Here is a 15,630-nt window from a genome sequence, read left to right on the forward strand (position 1 = left end):
AAAGCAGTGTTTTCTTAAGGAAATAGTGACAATTTGCTTTGGACCAAATTAGTGAAGATATAATCTGTCTTCGCCTTGAAGATGTCAAATTTGCATGCAGATAATTGTGGCATGAGAACTGGTGGTGTCACACAGCTCTAATGGTTTGCAGAAAAAATACCAAGAGAACAAACACCTGCTCTACAGCTTCCGCGGGTTGCCAGAGTATTATTATTGGTTCTGACCTTCTAATTGCCTCTTTATTTTCTGCTCCTGGCTGCATGGTGAATAATACGAGTGCACTTTCAACTCCTACGTGTCCCCCACACATCTCCCCCTCCCTCCTTTCTCTTGAAAAATAAGCTACCAAAGTAATGACTAACTAGCTTGTACTCTTAGAAGAGCTTCCTTAGCTTTTGTAAAATCGTTGAGCTTTGAGCATTTTTCAAACAGAAATCAGTATTTTTGTCTCTCTTAACTTTCTGTACATGCCAGTGAGGAGCATTTTAATTAGAGCGCTGTCTGCACGACACTACAGCCCACCTGCCTCCTTCCTGCTGGTAGCGGGGAAAGGCTCCAGCGGCAGCTCCTGCGCGGCTGGAGCAGCAAAGCGCGACGGGCCAGGAGGGGCGGTGAGGGGCCGCGGGCGCTGCGGCGGCCGGGTGATGCCCGGTGCCCGGGGGTGCTGCGGGCGGGACCGGCCGGGATGCTGCCCCTCCGCCCAAGGGAGCAGGGCGAGCGCTTGGGACTGCGGGAAGCGCTTCCAAAAAAAAATATCGCCATGTGCGTAACTGGCTGAAGTAACGGGAGCGGCGGGGGTGGCGGGAAGAGGCTGGGCCCCCCCGGTGGCACCGGGCCGCTGCCCGTCGCCCCGCCTTGGGGCGGCTGCAATGCTTGCCGACAGCCATGAGATGTCACTGCTGTCCCACACAAAAGCAGGTACGAGCTAATTTGTCAGACAGACCAGAAAGGCTGAGATGCGGCCCCTTCGTGCCTCGCTTTCCCCTACCCCGGGCTGCCTTGCTTTAGCCCTGGCGGCTTCCCCGTCCCTGCCGCTCAGCCCCAGCAACGTTCCCGCTGCTGCAGCCCAGCGGCACCCCCTCGCCAATGCCCTGGGGCCTGCGGCGCGGGCCTGCGCCGCGACCGGCACCGCTGAGCGCGCGATCCCTTCGGCCTGCGAGGAGGTGACGCAGAAACGTAAGGCCTGTGCCACTGCCGAGGCGCCCGGGCTCTGGCTGCTGCGTAGCGCTTTGCTCAGAAAAGGGACCGCCACGCTTCAGCCGTTTTTCTCAGAGGCGCTAGTAGAAATAATGTAGTAATTCCCTTTAGATTTATAGTCTGACCTGATATTTAGAAACAGTAACGAGGGATTTTAAGCAGCGGTCTAAAGTACCTGTCGTGCCCTGCTTGCTGTAACAGTTTATATTCTCATCTCAAATCTTCTGTTTTAGAAAGTAGATTTTGTAGGTAGAGCAAGACCTTCAGTACTATATTTTGATCTATCTACAGCTAGGCTTGATATTGTTCAGCTCTTCAGTGTTCAAAATAAATGTGAATGCATGCTAGTGGGGAGAAGACTTAATTTTCTAGGGAGTTAAATAACTCTGCTTTCCTGTCATATCCCATGTGCTATCCTGAATTGACAGTTCCATCCCAAGTAACTCAGGGACAGCACTTAGAAATTCCTCTCTGGTCAAACTTTCTAAACAATTGCATACTTTTCGCCCTAGATGAAGTGGAAAGTAAATGAGGTTTATCCCTGCTCAAATCGTTCAGAAGACTGTCACCGTCTGCCATTAGACAAGGGCTGGAGAGATACAGATAAGGAAAGCAAGTCTAGGAAGCATAGTCTCACTGAGGCATATAAATATGCCTTGTATTAATAGCTGTTTATTAAAACCCATTATAAAATACATTTTCAAAGTTCAGATGAGCAACCGTCTTAGCCGTTAACATCCCAGGAATATACTTAGATCAAAGTTTTATGACCTCTATTTATTACGGCAGATAGCACTACCTGAAAATGCCTACTTTTAAAACCTTATTCCTGTCAAATTCCTTATTTAGGCCAGTGACTTGACATTCTTGCATGAGTGAACATTAAAGTTTTTGCCTTTTTAACCTCCTAATCCTGGTGCATAAATCATTTATAACTGATTCTATTCTATGTGTCTTTTTGGTGTTATTGGATTCTTATCTTTCATTCCAGTCTAGGTTTCTGATTTAATATATTAAAAACTTCAGTTCAGCTTTGCTTTCCTTATTAAGATACAAAAGAAGTAGAAGCTTATAGAGAGCTGAAAGAAAAGCACAATATATAACTCCTTAAAAAAAAAAAAAGAAAATTAAAAAGTTTTACTTTAAAAGGAAGGAAAATTATGCCATCCTCTCATGTGGCACCCCTATACGATTGTCATACAAATGCAGAGAAATACTTCTAATTTTGAGCAAGTACATTTGTGTGCTCTCCTTTAGCCATTTTCATTCAGATAGTAGGGTGAAGCTCTGCAGCCTTAGTTCTGCTGGCAGGTCTCAGCAAGCTCTTGCTTCTCCAGAGGGCTGCTGGAAGATTTCTCCCTGGGGACTTGCTGGCATAATCACAGTCTGGAAGGACGTGGACATAAAATTCTCCTTTACTATCCCTTGTTGCTGCCTTCTTCTAACACTTACAGCTGGGTGAAAAAGGAAAATCAGAGCTCATTCCACAGCAGAAAAAAAAAACCCAAACCCAAACACCAAGTATTCACATGAGTAGCGAAACCAAATAAGCCCGATTTGTGTCTCTGAAGTAGCCTACATTAAAGGTTTTCTTATGACAAAGAAGGGCTGACAGCTGAAAGTTCGAAAGTGATGAGAAAACTGAGGGGACCAGCTTGGTTATACAGCGTTTGTTTTCATAAAGTCCTGGCTACACCCACTATAATAGTATGACAGCGACAAGATTAGCTTACAAAAGGCGGGTTTGATCCTTCATGCAGGTACATCCCAGATACCTAAGGGATGGATGAACCTGCAACAGTAGCAGAATCACACTGCAAATTAAAAATTCATCTGTACAGAATTAGACACTTGAGTCACTATTGGACATAGAAAAAAGGGTGGTTAAAAAGACATATTTTTTGAACAAAGATGAAAGGTATAGCATAGAGAGATTTTTATCCACATTTAAATGAAATTGACCTGCTTTAAATAAAAAAAAATCTCATTCATGCCTGAAGTATACCTGAAATTACATAAATTTGAACATCAAGCAGTCTTGCTTCTCTGTCCCAGGGAAGCCATTTAATTTTTTATATATATATATATACACACACACATACACTCCTGCGTGCCTCCTCCTCCCCCCGACCTTGTACCCTGTATGTCTGTTACATGAGTTGGCCACACCATGCTCAGGGACCCTGGCAGCAAAGGGAAAGAGCAGGAGTGGGCAAACTCATATTTTATTTTCCATTTAGATATATAAAGCATAAACCGGACATAAAGAGTAATGAAGTAATACTCGGTGTTAGTGGCTTAGATTCAGGCTTAACCACTGATTTAGCTGAAAATGATTTATATTGAGGCTAAAGGAAATGAGTGGGTAAATGGTCTTTTTTGCAGCAATAGCTGAAAGCCCTGACCGATGAACCTGCCCGTGCAGGGTGAGGAGATGGCAGCCAGGTGCCTCTGGGTGTCAGGAAGAAAATTGGCATACTCCATTGCCATGCTAGCCACCGTGCTGCAACCCAGCCACCCCAATGCTGTCTTGTGGATTTTTCCAAGATGGCTTTCAGGAAGATCATTAAATCAATCTGGCAAACCTACACCTGAGCTTTTCAGGTTACCCTACTTAGTTTCTGATTCAGGATTTGTCCAAATGAAAAAAAAAAATTGGAGTAGAGCAGGGCAGCTCTCGCCTCTGGACAGCTTCAGAGAGCCCAGGTCCTCTGTAAGGGTGACCTGTGTCCTGGGGTGCAGGTTTCCCAGAATGGGACATGGCCTGAAACCCAGCTGTCATCTGATCCAAAAAATGGGATTCTACCCGCTTTGTAGTGCTTCAGACGCAGGGTGGTAAAATCCTGACAGACCTCACCATCATTTAGTGTTGTGCTGCTATAATTAATCCCCGGTTCAGCTGCCAGTTATTGCAGATGCCCTTCTGCAGACAAAAGGGGACTCTTTTGGTTTTCCCCCATTTATTTTTCTGCAAGTTCTCTGACCTGGAAACCTGACATTTTCACACTTACGCACATTTCAGCTCTTCTTCTTTAATCCTATTTAGGATCTGTACTGACAGCAAAACAGTACAGACAGTAGTAGAGTCTGCGCCCACCCAGAGGAAATGCGAACAACACAACCTTCTCAGGATGCTCAGCCTCAGTTACCCTCCTTTACTACCTAAATTCATTTATTCCAGCATCCATTTCAAGTGATTGCTTTTCTGTACAACATTTTCTATATGCTATCCAGCTCCACAACGTCAAATTGAACGATTCCCCCCTGCTTTAACATCCCTTAAAACAGACACAGAATCCAGCATCAGTTTTCTCTTGCTTCTTGAAAGAAAAGGGCAAAAAATAGGAAGAACACACTCAACAAATTGACAAGCCTGCCTCTGCTCAGAGCGCTGCAGAAACTGCCAAAGAACACTGGATTTGTGGGAGAATAATACCGACATACGGCTGCCAAGGTCAGTCAGCCTTGTGCACTGGGCTGGCAAGCCAAAGTTACTTATATAAGTAATGGCCATCGGCAGTCAACTTTAAATTTGGCATACACTTCTCCTGCCTGCACCAATGTAAAAGAAAAAACATATTAAACATGTTCTGCCTTAAGGTGTTTTTCCTCACTTGTTTACTTTCTACATCTCTTCCAGCTCGAGATGCTCGCAACTACTGCTACAAGCATAAAATTCAGCGTTCAGCGAGGGTCTGATAGTTTTCTCAGTTTCTTTGCAGGCTGCTGGGATTTTATCTCATTAATGGCATAGAGATGCCAATAGGAAAGGTCATGAAAATAAGTTGGGTTATCACAATCTAATCCTCCAATGTCGTGGGCTGGGCTGAAATGGGTCTCACAGCCCAGGGGTGGGTCCGTGCAGGTCCCAGCTGGGGCTGTTCAGGGCCATCAGGACCTTGTACCATCTCTAACAACTACTTCCAAACTACAAGCTCCCTCTCCCTGGAGACGGCAAGCCGCAAATGAAATAGCAGTGCGAGTGAAAAAGTAGTTAATGGGAGCTTTATCTGAAGAATAGAAGAATGTGGAAATAAGCCCCCGCCATTTCTTACATTATCTGAGAGCTGTTCAGCCATGAATTGTCTGTAATAATTAGCATGAGAATGTCTCCTTGATGACATTCATACTGCATAAAAGGGTCTGCATTTCCTCCATCAAAGTGCATATTTATGAACTGAATCTCCGAAAGACGGAGCCTTTGATAGTATTATTTTAATATTTTTTGCATATGATTTAGAAGTTTAAATTTCAAGAAGCCCTAATAATAAAAAAGACTATCAGATTCCTGCTAGTCACCTCTGTTTCTAGTAAACACAAACACATATATAGGAGTCACTGTTTAAATATGAAAGTGATAGACTATACAAGATAGAATTACATGAATAAATTTACTTTTGATCTTTAGTGATCCTGAGAATAGTACCTTCAAAAACCCAACCTTGAATGCTGAAGCCATTACATGGCATATGGTTTTCTCACTTCCCATTTATTTCTTGACCCTGGTGACAGCTTATACTGAGTCACATTGAAAAAACTCTACGTCTGTGTACATCTGTATGCACGCATGCTTCTATCCCTTTGTTACTCAATACCTCTTATTTTATATAGCTGATTACTGCAATCCCTCATAACTTTAGCTTGATTCAAAACCAGGATCATCAACAGCAGGATTATGGGCCTCACCTCCATCAGAGGTAGGACTGTGAGGACATATGATAGACGTGCTGCCACAAGCTTGAGTAGCTTCAGTTTGACAGTCTTAGATGTGGGGAATAGGAAGTTCTTCTTATTAGGTGTAAAACTTCTTGGAGAGTTGTTAACGGAGCCTGCCCAAAGCTGGCAGACTTTTAGATTTTTCTACTTAGTACAGTCCTGGTGTTATTTCTAGCCCTTTTTCTTAGCACCTACAACAAGCAGGTGTCTGAAAATTTAAAACCTTGAAGTCTGAAAGGCAGATCATGGTTACTTTCTGAAGTGTTTGTACAGAAAATATTCCATTGGTTTCTCTCCTTTTGGAAAAATGGGCAAATACGTGAATTATTCCAGGCTTGTACAACTCAGGCTGAAAGGGGACCCAGGGATGGGAGTATGTGTATGAAGTTGTGTACAAGAGGAGGTGATGGGCCACAAAGAGTGGTGCCATGGGCTTCTAGGCTAGTTTTCTCACAAACACAAGTCCTCGCCGCTTCTTCTGCACTGCCCATTAGAAATTATTTCCCCCATGGGCTGCATCTGCTCCTCCGTTGGTTTGTAAGACCTCAGTGCTGCTGGTGAAGATGTTAACCTGTCCATGATGTCTTTGGAGCTGCGGCACCCCGCTGCAGATCTATGAATCTCAGCGTAAAAAAAGGTTTTGTTTCTCACTAGGTTTTAGAGGCTGCTAATATAAAGTCTGGAAAGTTGAGGAGACAATAAAAGGAAATATTAGTGAGGTACAGTCTCTCCGGGAACAAAGAAGGAACTTTTAGAGTGATGCCGAAAACGGTGTTTTTCCTACTACATGGTCGTGCCTGAAAATCTTCCTATAAGCTTTCCACATGGAGTTAATTTATCTCAAAGTTGTCAGTATTAGGCGATTACAATTCCTGTAGCTAAAGCTTTCTTCTTTTGTTAGAAAGCCAACAATTTTAAGTTGCATAATTTCAACATTTATATTTTCCTGACAAATCCTTTGACATTTGGAATGCATCTCTAAAACCCCATTTCTCATATAACATATCTTTTATTATTTAACAATAAATAGTTTGTATTTAATTCATGAATGCAGATAGTCGTACAGTTTACGAACCAACAAAATAATGAGTAGTGCGTTTTTTACGCATCGGGATGAGAATGATCTGGATGGATACAGGCTAAATCTCCTTACTAAAGAAAATAACTAATATTTGCTATACAAATAACTATTCAAGGCATCTCAGTTTTTCAGAAAATTGAACAAAGCATTCCAAATAAAGAAAATCCAGGAAAAAAATCTCTTCACACTTAAAAAAATTCTGGAAATATTACAGTTTTGCCTGGCATGCGTATTAACTGCTCAAAATAGTAATAATAGTGAAAGATTGTATTTGCAGGAAGCCTAATAAAATTATCTTCCTTATCTTTCAGCTATTATTTGCCTTCTTCAGATGTAAGTTCTTTAGTTCAGGGGTTGACCATTAGTGGCCAAATATGCCCTTGCTTAGTATCTCTGAGCATTACAGGAATGAAATCAGTATTAAAAAAAATAGTATATTTATACTTGTGTTTATAAAGTAGAGAGTATTATAAAGACCAGGTTCTTATCCCAATGAAGTTACAAATATTTTTGAGATCTTCAGTGAAGAATGATTCATTTTTTCCAGTATCCTCCACTAACTGAGAGAAGATTTGGCAAAAACCAATGTATTCAACACCAACAGCTGTTCAGAGTTATTCTGATCTTCTCCTGATAAAACATGCAGTGAATCTAAGTAGGTGCCTCTTAATTAACAATAGAAAAAAATTTAAAAAGTATATCTATGATGGACTTTATAGAATTTGGTCCGGAGACAGACTTAGACCATAATATGCTATTTTTCTGTATCTACTTTGAGGGCCATTGAGATGTTTAAAGACTATATTTCAATTTTGACATGATTACACCTTTTTATAAACCACACCACTGTTATCTAGAAATAACTCTTACCATCATTGCTTGGTCAAAACCCCACTGGGGACGATGGAAGTGAGCCCAGGCGCTCCCTCTGTGCCCCGCACCCTGCACGAAGGAAGCCACAGACGCCCTTGTGTGGCCTGGGCTGGGGCACATGGCCAGCCTGAACGTGCCCACCGTGGGGTCTCAACCTGGCCCCCACCACATTAGTGCTGTTTAGATCAGGCATTACTTGGAATAAATTGAAAATATAGACATTTAACACATCTCCACTTTCTTTTTCCCATTCTGAATCAAAATAAGAAATGAATGGGTAAAATCAGTCAGAAAATAGATAATAAGAAGAAAATGTTGATCTGTACATCACAACCACTGTAAAATGCTTGTCCTGATCTGCAAACAACCACATAATTCAGAATATGCAGAAGTGGCTGGATGTTTTTGGAAAATGTTAATTCATCACCACCAGAAATCCTTGTGGGAACACAAACATCAGATTTGAAGGATGTTTTTTCTTGGATCCAAGACAAAATTTCTGATCAGAAAAAAGAGAGGATAATTGGTGGTTCAGATGTTCGAAGGGCACGTGGGAATCCTCCCCCCTCTATTCACGTCTCCATTTTGCTTCTAAAAGGAAACTTAAATGTGAATCTCCCAGGTGAACATTTTAGCTATTGTCTAATCTGAGATGGGTGAGATTTCACAAAAGAGCTTCACAGGGTTTTAATTGCATCCTGACTTTGTGCAGGACATCTTCTAGATGCTTGAAAGAGCTGCTGTGACATGAAAGGATGTTTTTAAAGACTGGTGCAGGGCCATGCTCCAGCCCACTCCTCTCCTTACCCCTCCTCCCTCTGCAAAGCAAGCAAGAACCAGGAGCAAGCTTATAGTCTCATGCTTATAAGGTTATCAGAATAAAAATTCATCTGTGTGAAGGGAGGAAAATAAATCCTATTACTGTTAGGACTGATTTAAAAATCACAGGTGTTTCACTCATCGTCCTTATTCATAATTCAGCTTATAACTATGAAAGATGAAGGGGAATATGCCCTACTTTTCCCTTTGTGATTTGACAGCATTTCGGTTGAGTAGTTTTGCCATGAAAACCGGTTGCTCAGTTTACCCTCGTTTTAGGCCTTCCACAACACAAAAGAAAAGAAGAAAATCTGGAAAAATGGTGGGGGGAAACACAAACAAAATGTTTCAGGGAATTACAGCATTCAGACTGACTTGTGCCAGCCCTTTCCTTGATGTTTGCCTGCAAACTGATCAGTTGACAGTGTTTTTTTCAACTAAAGGAGGTGTTTGCTCTTATTAATGACCGGAGGACAAATCTAACCTCTAATGGCTGTGACTAATAGCCCAAAGTCTGCAATCTTTGTGGAGCAGGAGCCTTCGGAGCATGTCAAAAGGAGACAAATGTAAGTCAGAGCTGTGAAGCTGGAGAATGGGGGTGAAGTCTTTAATCACTCATGTCCTAGCTAGCACCCATGCCTGGGAATGCCGATGTGATTACACATGCAAACATGCTGTGCACACCCGTATTGCCTCTACTGTTGCTGCAATTAGATGTCATCCCATCTACCTCTATGAATCTTACAACTGTCCAGCCTCTGCCAGGCAGAGTGTCTCTGCATAGAACCAGAGGTCAGGCAGCAGCACATAGGAGATGGAAATAACCTGTCAAAAAGCCTCATCTCTGTTAACTTATTCCTCTGGCAATGTATCAAACAGGAGCTGGGAAATCCAGTTGCCCCTGAAAGCCTTCCCAGCTTCCTACACTATTGATTAATGTATCCCAATTCGCTCAGCATGTCTGTAGGGTTTTTGTGTTTGCATATCTGTAGCCATTTCCAAATAAATTGTTGCTTCCAATAAATGGGCCTGCTGTACCTTTTTTCTGGGTCATGAAGGTTTGATGCTGCTGCTTAGTGCATTCATGCGTTGGCAGATCCTTGCTGCCCCAGAAACCTGTGCTTGCTACCCTGCCTGAATGTGGCTGTATTTGTTTTCTTAGGACTTCTCCTGCCTCTTTGCAGAGACACGATGTCACCTGGAACACTTTCCTCAAACCAGTTTATTTTGTCCTGTACTTTGGCACCTATTCACAAACATCCTCAGCTGAACAGATCCCACAGCCAGGACATGTGGCTATATGTCTCCTGACATATAGGAAATGCTCCCTCTTCTCAGATTACCTTAAGTGGTGAGGCTTAGCTTGCTGTCAGCCACCTATGATATTTTTCCTGTTTTTCCTATTTGCTGAACCTTTATTTTGTACTTATTTCGCTCACATTTTTCTTCAAGTATGGAACCATTCTACCTGCCAATACAGCTAGTTCAGTTTTTTCCTCTCTGTAATTTCACATGAATACTCCCCATACTAAGTAGGATCTATTTTTACAGGTCTTTTGCTCTGTGTTGGTTTCCACTTTTTTCTCTTTTGTATTCTGGTCAAGGGAAATCAAACAAAGAGACCAATTCTGCTACTCACTCTGCAAAATGGCTTGTTCAGGGAACAGCATTCTGCAATGATAAAAATGCCAAAAAATCTGTGCCTTGATCAGGGAATGATATTTGAACACATGGTACTGGAATATTTCATGTAGCTTGGTCTCAAGCTCAACAAGGTCTCAACAAGACAATAGTGAACTATTAAAATGCAGTCAGTAGTCCAGGTTCCTCCTTTTTTTTTTTTAAAAAAAAGTCCCCTTATCTGTTGATGCACAGGAATTGACTGACTTATTCTCACATCTCACAACTAAACCCAGCAATTTTATTTTGGTGAGCAGTTTCCCAGGCAGGCAGAGTGAAGTCTGCTCCCAGGAACTCCTCCACCAAAGAACTGCTCTCCAGCAGAAATAGTTCATAGCACCTCAGTAATCTCAGCAGCAGGATTATTTGGCATGCGCACTGCAAGATGCATCTTCCAGCTAAGCTACTAACCGGGCACTCAGGCTGAAGATCAGCCCAGTGTATATTGCAATTCTGGCGAAGGCCACAACTGCAGCAAGGGGCTGACAGGGCACATTGCACTGTCTGTTTGCCTTCAGCTGCTCTGCACATGAATGCTAGGCTGCTAAAGACAAGGAATCACAAAAGGTGCCTCCTGCCTGCCCCTTAAGCTGTTCATTCACTGGCTTGAGATCAGAAGCCAGTTTGTGACCGTGGCCAGTGAACCATCCCAATGTGTCCCCTATCCCACGCTGAATGCCTAATGCTGCATCTGCTCTCTGAGATCTCATTTCTCAGCTACTTTGGAAATGTGGCAGAAATAAATCCTCCCTCCTCATATGTGCAGACTGACAGGTCCCCTCTTGCCGGCTGAGTGGGTCCTCGTCAACAGTTATTGAGGTCTGGTTGTAAAGTGCTCTGCGAAAGAGGGAACACTGACATTTGATGACCTATTTCTGTAGTCAGTCTAAATCCACGTTACAGTCCTCCCTGTCCTTTAGCTCTCTGAGGTAAGGAATTTAGAATCCCTTATGGTAATATGGCATTACCAAAGCTGGCCTCAGCCCTGAAATAGTCCAGAATGTCTTCAGATATCATTTCACTGAGATGGAAATGGGTGCTCCTTCATGCACTCCATACACGTTAGCATCATCTTCTCCTGTCAGCCTGTCCACATCCTGGAAGGCATGTGGCTGCAGGGCCTCCCTCCTGCAGAGGGGGCTGCTCCACGCTGTGCAGAATTTATCCCCCTCAGTTTTGGAGGCTGCTGCTCTGCACCACTCTGGGCTTTTAACAGACCACGCAGCTCTGCAGCATCACAGTGAGGGATCAGCTCATCAGCTGGTTTTTCCAAATCTTGATGTATTATTTAAAAACTTTTGAGGGGATATGTTACCTAGCTTATACGGTGGTCTCGCCCTCTCTTATCCAAATAACAGATTACACCATTTAACTGCTAGAGCACACGATCCATCATTCCTTGCAACACCACAGGTACACTGGCTATGCCATATGGCAACTTCATATACTTGAACAGCCCCTTTGCAAGTGTTCACTGTAAAGAGTATTTATTAATCTGGATCTGGTGTCACATGCTGATGTGCTTAAGACAGGTCAAGTTTTGTAAGCCTCTCCCCACCTGTCATTTTGAAAGTCATGGTTTAGGCTTGGATGATGGTCAGCCATCAGGGGTTTACGGCCTACATATGTCAAACTTCTAGCTTTCATCTGAGCTGTGGTAATAAAATTTTAAATAAAAATTAGTGGCAGTAATAAGACTTTTCTCCATTGACTCCAGAATTTGACACTTTTTCTTAGTACAGGAACATTTACTTTAATGATTTCCAGGACAGGGAGGGAGCCAGCTCTATCCTGACCTGTTTTGTGCCCTCACCGTTGATCCAGGTCCCAGAGCAGAAGTGGCAGCACTGTAAGGGGTGGCAGAGTCCCTGCTCCTGACAACAAACACACAGTGACTGGAACTAGACCACAGCATCACAGAAACAACACTGTTAATGCTTTAGACAGCTCTTCATTTTGCTGCAGCTTCTGTTCTTCTTGGTTTTCTTTAGGACTTGAAAAAGAAACTTTTAAACGCCTGCAGGAAGGCTTGTCTTAGGAGATTTCTGCTCTGCTTCGGCAGTCTTGAGTGTGTGAGAAACTGAACTAAGGTATTGTTTATTAAGACTTATGTTAAGCTCAATGTAAAGCATGCGAAGAATACCTCCCAGGCGTGCTTATGCAAGATAACCATCAGAGATAAGACAAGCAACCCCATATCACCAGGAAGCAGGAAACGACCCCCTAACAACAACTGAAGCATGCGAAAAGTACCTCCACTATCTCATTGAACATGGAAGTAAAGATGTATAAAGAGAGACTGTTTGAACTGCTCAGTACGGCAGTTGGCGGAGCGCAGACTCCCCTGCCGTCCAGCGCTGTATTTGCTCATATTCTACTTGCTACAATTAATAAAATTCTAATTGGATTATGATCCATTGTGGTCTCAATTTATGACAATTTGGTGCCGTGACTCGGATAAGGAACGGTGAGCTTCTGTCCTCCGGGGAGGCGCCCCGCGGCAATCCGCGGCCCCGCGACCGACAGCTTACCTCAACCTTACCGACGAACCTAAATTCTAGAATGATGAGCAAAGGAGAAACCGGTAAAATCCCATAAAAATTCTGTGCACGGGAGTCCGGACGAAGACGCAGGGCGCGTAAGTATATGGCGAATTTGTTCGCGGGTTTACCGTTCGGGCGGGATTGGGTTTCCTGGAATATAACGAGTGAGAGGTTCGCTATATTGAACCAGGCGAGTGCGGACCCTTAAGTACTGCGTTTCCCATCTCCCGCGAGGGACTGGGCCAGGAACAAGGGGAACGAGTGAGTGTATGTTTGTGGATATTCCAGAAGATGGGGGCGAAGGGCAGCAAGCCTTCGACTCCCATGGGAAAGGTACCCACTGTACCTAAGAATACCCCTCTGGCATATATCCTAGACAATTGGAGATATTTGCCTGGAACCCTAGGGAAAGATAAACAGAAAATGATAAAATATTGTACTAGGATATGGGGAGGGAAGAAGATTTCTAAAGATGTCGTTTGGCCAGTCTATGGATCAGAAGAGGATTGGGTCAGACAACAATTAAACCTCTGGGTTAACAAAAAAAAAAAAAACAAAAAAAAAAAAAAAAAAAAAAAAAAACCCTTAACCCAGAAGAGAGTCAGTATGCGGAAGTGTGGCTAGAAAGACCGAGAGCTAGACTTTATCCACTGAATGAAGTAAAAACTGAACAAAAGAAAAAGAAGGAAGAGTTAGACGAAACCCTTCTAACCCCCCCTCCTTATATTTCTCCTCCTGCTCCCGCAGCCCCTTCAGAGGTCCCCAGAGCACCCACTCCCCCACCAGAATCGGAACAAGGGTCTCCCCCTCCTCCTAGACGCGTAACTAGGAGTCAAAAAGGGGCAGCTCAGATGTATCCTTTAAGGGAAATGCCCATGGGGGGACCCCAACCTGTGATTGGATATATTTTTGTGCCCCTAAGTTCGGCTGACCTACGAGATTTTAAAAGAACCGAGATGGGAAACCTAATTGAAGACCCACTCGGAGTGGCAGAAAGATTAGATCAATTTTTGGGACCAAACCTTTATACTTGGGATGAGATGCAATCTATCCTTGGTCAATTATTTACTACCGAGGAAAGAGATATGATCAGGCGAGCAGGAATGAGACTGTGGGATGCTCAGCATGCCCAGGGACCCCAAGCAGATATTAAATGGCCACTCCAAAGACCTAATTGGGATAATCAGGATCCGGTGCATAGAACTCATATGCAGGACCTGAGAACTATAGTAATTCAAGGGATTAGAGAAGCAGTACCCCGTGGCCAGAATATCAATAAAGCATTTAATGAAATACAAAAGAAAGATGAGAGCCCTACTGAGTGGCTGGAACGACTGAGGAAAGCCCTTCAGCTGTATTCTGGGGTAAATCCAGACGACCCTTTAGGGCAAGCGCTCCTCAAAACTCAGTTTGTGGCAAAATCATGGGAAGATATCAGAAAGAAGATTGAAAAGTTAGAGGACTGGCAGAATAGAGGGTTGGATGAATTATTGAGGGAAGCTCAGAAAGTCTACGTAAAGCGGGAAGAAGAGAGCAGCAAGCGACAAGTAAAAATGATGGTAGCAGCAGTCAGAGAGGATCGTAAAGGGCGGGCTGGTGAACACAGATCTGCTGGAACGAAACAAGGGAACGTGGAAGTAAAGAAGGAACAGAGATGTTGTTTTTACTGTGGAAAGAAGGGACATATAAAGACGAATTGCAGAGAAAGGATCAGGGATGAGGAAATATTAAAAACGGAATAGGAGAGTCAGGGGCTCTATATCTTAGGGGACCGGAGTCATCATGAGCCCTTGATAAAATTAAAAATAGGTCCCCATAAACAAGAGTTCACCTTTTTAGTAGACACTGGGGCTGAGAAATCGACTATTAGGCAAATACCTGAGGGATGTAAAGTTTCCCCTGAAAAAGTACAAGTAATTGGGGCAAAAGGAGAATTTAAGACAATAGAATCGGGCCCCCTGAGTGCCAGCTGGTCGGCTCAAGCCTGTGAGCTGTACGCATTGTGGAAAGCCTTAGTGTCACTGAAGGGAAAGGATGGAACTATATATACAGACTCACGCTATGCGTTCGGAGTAGTACATACCTTTGGGAAAATATGGGAGGAGAGAGGATTTGTTAACTCACAGGGAAAAGAACTGATACACCCAGAATTAATTCGGCATTGAAAATACCAAATAAAATAGCAGTTGTACATATAAAGGGACACCAGCGAGGCACGAGTTATCAAGTTAGAGGAAATAATGCAGCTGATACAGAAGCAAAACGAGTAGCAGGCAATTATAGTACGATTTTGACTATGCAACAAGTACCTGTTAGTAATAATTTGAGTTTTGAGTCTGCAGAAAAGGAAAAACTAGAACAAATGGGAGCTAAGGAACAAGATGAAACAGCTGTCCGGACTGCTGAGCGTGGATGGACTCATGCTAGTCGCATTAAAGGCCCAGTGACGAGACCCCACTGGAAAGTAATCAGTACTCCAGGTGACACCAAGATAACTCTGAAAAGATAACGTAATGATAAGAACTTTAGTTGATTATTTTGCCGCATTACCTTTTGGTATAAAGTGTATATTGCTGTTTATATTTGCTATAATTATCTTTTTTTAATCTATTATATATGGAAGCGTACAAAGTGTGTTGAAGGAAATTGCTAAACTTATGTAGTAACACAATATTGAATATAGAGGAAAAGCTAATAAGCACTTTAGATATACAAATTAGA

The sequence above is a fragment of the Phalacrocorax carbo genome, chromosome 5 (genome assembly GCF_963921805.1).
Source record: "Phalacrocorax carbo chromosome 5, bPhaCar2.1, whole genome shotgun sequence".
Lineage (NCBI taxonomy): Eukaryota > Metazoa > Chordata > Aves > Suliformes > Phalacrocoracidae > Phalacrocorax > Phalacrocorax carbo.